The sequence below is a fragment of the Prionailurus viverrinus genome, chromosome E3 (assembly GCF_022837055.1).
Source record: "Prionailurus viverrinus isolate Anna chromosome E3, UM_Priviv_1.0, whole genome shotgun sequence".
NCBI classification, from domain to species: Eukaryota; Metazoa; Chordata; class Mammalia; order Carnivora; family Felidae; genus Prionailurus; species Prionailurus viverrinus.
In genome coordinates, this window is record NC_062576.1 from 23,542,355 (window position 1) to 23,548,354 (window position 6,000).

Sequence of the window (6,000 nt, forward strand, 5' to 3'; positions counted from 1 at the left end):
CTCACTCCGCTGGTCCAGAGAAACTCCTATTTATCCTTCAAAACCCACCTTAGAATCCCCCCTCTTTGTATCTGTCCCCGAAATGTTGTCCTCTCCCAGTTTTTGGAAAGAAAAAAAATCTAGGATGGTAGCATCTGGTTTGAAAAAGGAGTTCAAAGCATTACTTTCCTTCCTTTCTTCCTCCTTCACTTGTGTTTCCACAGCATTTATATCAAGCACAATTTGGAGTACAAATGATGCTCTCCCAGGGACCAGGTGGCTAATGTCACCATTATCAGCATCAGCATCATCAACACTTAGATAGTATGCACCATGCCCCAGACACTGTTTTAAGAGCCTTAGGTTCTTGACTCATTCAAAACCTAAAATAACCTTTTGAGGCAAGTGCTACTTATTATCACACAATTAATTTGTGGCAGAGATGGGATGTAAAAGCTGGCTGTGAGTTTATGTTACTAAGTTTTGTGTTATGTGGTCATTATGAAGGAGGCCAGGTGGGGACTGTGGCACCTTGGAAGGTGCCCATCTCATCTAAGGGGGCAGCCAAATGTTGGGCCCAGAGTTGTCTGTTTCTCTGATTTCTCAAGAGGATCCAGAGATACAGATTTTTATGTGACATCTCCCACTTTTTAACATTTGAGAGTCATCTAAAATACAAGAAGGAGGGTGGGCCTCACAAAAGCTGCCCATGGGCCTCCTTTGCAACTTCTGTCTCTTGTATCTCCAAGGTGGGGACCTTGGCTCACTTCATTTCTGCACCTTAGCTCACCAGGTGTGCAGTTCACCTGTTGCAGATGCCATGAGGCTTCTGGACTCCTCTGAGCTGAGCTTGGTGCTCAGTAGCCAGGAATCTCATCCTCCAGCCCACTCAGCACTCAGGATTCTCCAGTCTGGATTTGGGGTGTGGACAAATGATGGACCCAATGGTGACTCTGGGTGTCACCTCCACCCAGGGGCCATCTCCGGGTCTCTCCCTGTCCCAGACAAGACTTCCTACTTAGGGCTGACAAGGCTCTGAGTATTTTGTTTCATCACCCCACGAACGCACTCCATAGTTTTGGGAGGTTGCCATTATCCTCACCCCCATGGTACAGATGAGAAAGCTATGGCTCACACAGGGGAAGGGACTTGTCCCAGCCAGGAAGCGGTGGACCTAGAATGGTAATGCAAGCACCACCCCATTCCAGCTTCTCCCCAGATGGCTGTTCACAGGCATTCCACCAAACTATGGATGGTCTTGGCACACATTCCAACACAAGCGCACTCTCATCCCACAGACCGGACCCGGAAGGAAAGTTTGTGTGACACAAATAGGACCTTGGATACTCCCATCTGCTAGCTATCTTTCCTAACTACCTGTCTCCTACTGGAAGGTGGGGGCGGCACTGGGGGCATCTGGAGAGAATCCCTGGATGCCGACCCTTTTGGGAACTCTGCCCACTGGTGCCTGGACAGGCAGAGCTTGTGGCCTGGCTCAATCCCAGGCTTTTGGGCCCAGCAGAGATCGCAGCGAGAGAGGGTGTCGTGTTCGTGTTCGCCTAAAGACAGGACAGAAGTGCGCATATGTGCACCTGTGCATGTGTGTGTAGTGCACACACGTGTGAACCTGTGCACGTGTATATGCGGCGACCTGCACGGTAGCATGTATGCAAATTGTACACGTTCTGTGCTCATGTGCATGTGCAGACGTCTTGTGCGCATGTGCAGAGGTCTTGTGCGCATGTGCAGACGTCTTGTGCGCATGTACCCTTGTGGACGCCTTGTGCGCATGTGTAAATACAAGCACGTGAGAAACGGAGAGGCGAGCACGTTGTATCACAAATTCAGATCCTGTGACGTTAGTGTACTTCAAAGAACGAAAATCTTTCTTAACCCAGAGATGTCGATTTATGGAAAAAGCTGAAGTAGAAAACAGCCCCGGGAATTTTTATGACCAGGTGAGATTTATATGCGCAACATGGATAACTCTCAAAGAAATGGTAACTGGCGGGCTGGGGATGGTGGAGAGGGGGGCCAAGTTGCAGAATATGGACGGATTATACCATTTCTGTTAAACATCTGCCCACAACGTCACTATGCGTTTTAAGTGTAGATCTAGAAGGAACACCCCATGTTGTGCAAGTGGTTTCTTTCAGGGAGCAGGGAGGGTAGGGATTGGAAGGTTATAGACTAAGAGGAATGGATGAAGGATCCCTGTAGGTCGGGTCACTGGCAGATGCCGGGTGGGGGCCACAGAGATGCCGAGACCTCAGGGGGGCATTTCCACACGTCCCCCATGGACTGTGGGAGGGCTCTGCTGCTAGGGAGGAACGAGCCTTGGCTGTCCTGATCCAGGTCCCTGGTGGGCATGGGGTGAGGGACCTGTCGTACCTGTCTTGGGAAGAAACTCTGCTTCCTGCCTAAACTTGTCCGTGCCTCAGTTTCTCCGTCCACGCTGCGGTGGGAAGGGTCTGCTCCGTGCTGCCACACACCCTCAGTTCCCTGGTCCCTGCTTCCCCGGGCACACCGAAGCCAAGCCTTCACGAAGCCAAGACCAGCTCCCAGGACAGACCCCCTCCGGGGAGAGGCAGTTAGGAGCTGGGAACAGGCCTCCTCCCCAGCAGGAGGCCACGCAGACAACACGGGGTCCCCCCGGACCCCCAGGGGCGGCTGACACGGGAGGCCAGGACGCACGCTCTGGGGTCAGACTTCTGGGCTCTGTGACTGTCACCGGGACGCAGGCAAGCTTCACCACCCTCTGCCCTCAGTTTCCCCGTCTGTGAAATGGTAACACCACGGAGCCCCACCGCCCCAGGATGCTGCGTGGCTGAAGTCGGGCTGTTCCGCTTCGCGACGCCCAGTGCGGAGCCGGCGCTCTCGGGTTTCGCGGGTGTCACCCTCTGGGGCGACAGCTCACCCCGCCCCTCCGCGCCCAGGACGCCACGGCCCTCTCCGCCGCCCCGACGCTCTTGGGGCTCGCTGGGTTCCCCCTCTTCCCACTCTGGGCGCTTTTGTCACCCCGCAGACCTCCCCCTGCGCCCCGACGCTGGGTCCCAGCGGCGCCGCCGCTAGCGCCCAGACGCCCCCGCGAGGGAAACTGAGGCGGGACCCACGGAGCGCGCGGGGGAAGGCGCCGCGGCAGGGCGGCCCCTGCGTTCTCCCGGGGTCGCTGTCATACCTGCTCCTCGCAGCGGCTTCGGGCGGCGACAGAGGCGGCGGCCGGGCGTCTGCGGCGCTGGGGCTGGGAGCGCGCGCGGCTACGGGGATGGGGAGGGAGCAGGCCGAGGGGGCGGGAAGCCCGGTAGCGCTCGCGGGCGGAGCTTGGCGGCGCAGACCGCGGGCCGACGCGCGCACGCTCCCCGCCCCGGCCGCTCTCCTCCCGGCCGAGCAGCTTCAGCCCTGCACACCCACTCGTGCCCACGTGCCACCCCCACGTACCCCGAGCACCCCGCACCCCTGCCGCGCACTCGCACGCACTCCGCATACTACCTCCCTCCCCCCACACACAACCCGCACGTCCGGACCCCCACCGCACCCACACACGCCCCAATAGGTGCACATAGACCCCCTTACCCGCGTGTTTCTCAGACGAGTCACTGTCCCCGCCAGTCCTCCCTGCACATCATAGGCCACGTAACTCCCTAACCACTCTGTCCTACCTCGCGGTGTACCAAACACAACACATGCGTGCACCCCTGTTACTTCCACACCACGCCCCACCCCTGGCAGATTACTCTCTGGGCAAGGTGGGGATTTTAGGCAATTTTGCAAGGAACAGGCTCCTTCTTGAAGCTAATGACCCCCACCCCCAATGTCCATGAACCTCAGCTGACCTATGAGATGGAATTAGCTCACCTCTGATTTCCCAGTGACCTCCTCCTCTCTGCCTCAGCCACCCCCTCCAAGGTCACTCCTAGATCCCAGTCTTTCCCTGAAGGCCCACCTCTGCATTAGAAATTCAAACACCCTACCTACTGGTTTGGGCCTCTGGGCTTCCTCCCAATGACCCCCCCCACCCCCAACCCACCCTTGCACTTCAGCTTTTGCTCACTGCCAGGCTCTCCCCTTTCCTGCAGTCTTCACTTCTTTCCTTCTCTTCTCTTCATCAGGTCATGTTTCCAAAGATGATCACTTTAGCCACTTTCTTGCCAATATGTTTAACAGTTGTATCTCATTGCACATGCATAGTGAACCCCAAAAGTCAGCCTTCTCCATCCACCATTAAGAGACCGGATTCCTTTTCTCTTGTCCTGTAACAAATGGCTACAAATGAATTTGCTTAATACACACAAAATGATTGTCTTACAGTTCTGGAGGTCAGAGATCCAACACCCCTAAAATCAAGAAGAGGGAGGACTGTATTTCTTCTAGAGGCTCTAGGGGAGAACCTATTTCCTTGCCTTTTCTAGCTTGTAAATACTGCCTGCTTTCCTTGGCTTGTGGCCCCTTCCTTTACCTTAAGAGCCAGCAATAGGGGGCCAAGTTTTTCTCCCGTACCATCTGTCCAGTTCACTCCCTTCGGCATCCTTCTTCCACTCATCGAGACCCTCATGATTGCATTGGGCCTCCCCAGATGATCCTGGATAATCTCTCTATTTCTAGGCCAGCTGATAGCCAAACTTAATTCTATCTGCAATCTTAATTCCCCTGTGCCATGTAATTTAACAGATTTGCAGGTTCTGGGAATGAGGACATAGGCATCTTTGGAAGGCCTTTTGTTGTGTCTACTGGAAAGGATGAGCCCTGCTGGAGAAAATTAGTCAACCAAGTTTTTTTGTGTGTTTTTTTGTGTGTGTTTTTTTTTAATTTTTTTTTTCAACATTTATTTATTTATTTTTGGGACAGAGAGAGACAGAGCATGAACGGGGGAGGGGCAGAGAGAGAGGGAGACACAGAATCAGAAACAGGCTCCATGCTCCGAGCCATCAGCCCAGAGCCTGACGCGGGGCTCGAACTCACGGACCGCGAGATCGTGACCTGGCTGAAGTTGGAGGCTCAACCGACTGCGCCACCCAGGCGCCCCAAATGTGTGTGTGTTTTTTTTTTTTAAGAGAGCAAGTGTGAGCATGTGTGCACACACGCACGTGCATGCCATGGAAGAGGGCAGAGGGAGAGGGAGAGGGAGAATCTTAAGCAGGCTCCACACCCAGTCTGGAGCCAATTGTGGGGCTCTATTTCACAATGTTAAGATCATGACCCAAACTGAAATCAACAGTTAGACCCTTAACTGACTGAGCCACCCAGGTGCCCCAAGATTTTTGACAAGATAAATCTGTGAACTTCTAAAGTAGAAATTTTAGTTTATTATTATCGCTTTTGTAGTAAAAAAGTAATACAAATATGGCATGTTTATTCAATGGAATACTCTACAACACTTAACAAGAACATATTTTATGTATATGAATGTCTATAGACTTCAAAATAGTGACTGAGGGGCACCTGGGTGGCTCAGTCAATTGAGCGTACGACTTCAGCTCAGGTCATGATCTCACAGTCTGTGAGTTCGAGCCCCATGTTGGGCTCTGTGCTGACAGCTCAGAGCCTGGATCCTGCTTCAGATTCTGTGTCTCCCTCTTTCTCTGCCCCTCCCCTGCTCGTGCTCTGTGTCTCTCTGTCTCAAAAATGAATAAAAACATTTAAAATTTTTTTTCAAAATCGTGAGTGAAAAACAAAAAAATTGGGGGCACCTGGGTGGCTCAGTCAATTAAGCGTCTGACTTCGTCTCAGGTCATGATCTCACAGTTTGTGAGTTCGGGCCTGCTTTGGGCTCTGTGCTGACAGCCCAGAGCCTGGAGCTTGCTTCGGATTCTGTATCTCCCTCTCTCTCTGCTCCTCCCCTGCTCACACTGTGTCTCTCTCTCAAAAATAAATAAAAGAATTTAAAAAAAATTTTTAAAAAGCAAGAAAGTTGGAATAAGAGAGCAAAAGCAAATACTTTTATAGTGGTAAAATTCTGTGACAGATGCTGTTCCAGGCACTTATATTAAAACTCACAACAACCTCATGGAATAGGTACCAATG

General features: G+C 52.7%; 1 protein-coding gene across 1 annotated transcript in view; it reads right to left on the reverse strand.

The window, feature by feature from the left end:
* SCNN1B (sodium channel epithelial 1 subunit beta) overlaps nucleotides 1-3,219 on the reverse strand; it is a 60,767-nt gene extending 57,548 nt beyond the window's left edge. The window contains exon 1 of the mRNA XM_047839532.1: nucleotides 3,158-3,219. The gene's annotated coding sequence lies outside the window, so the exon portion shown is untranslated. The remainder of the gene's footprint in view (nucleotides 1-3,157) is intronic.
* Nucleotides 3,220-6,000: the final 2,781 nt, after the last annotated feature.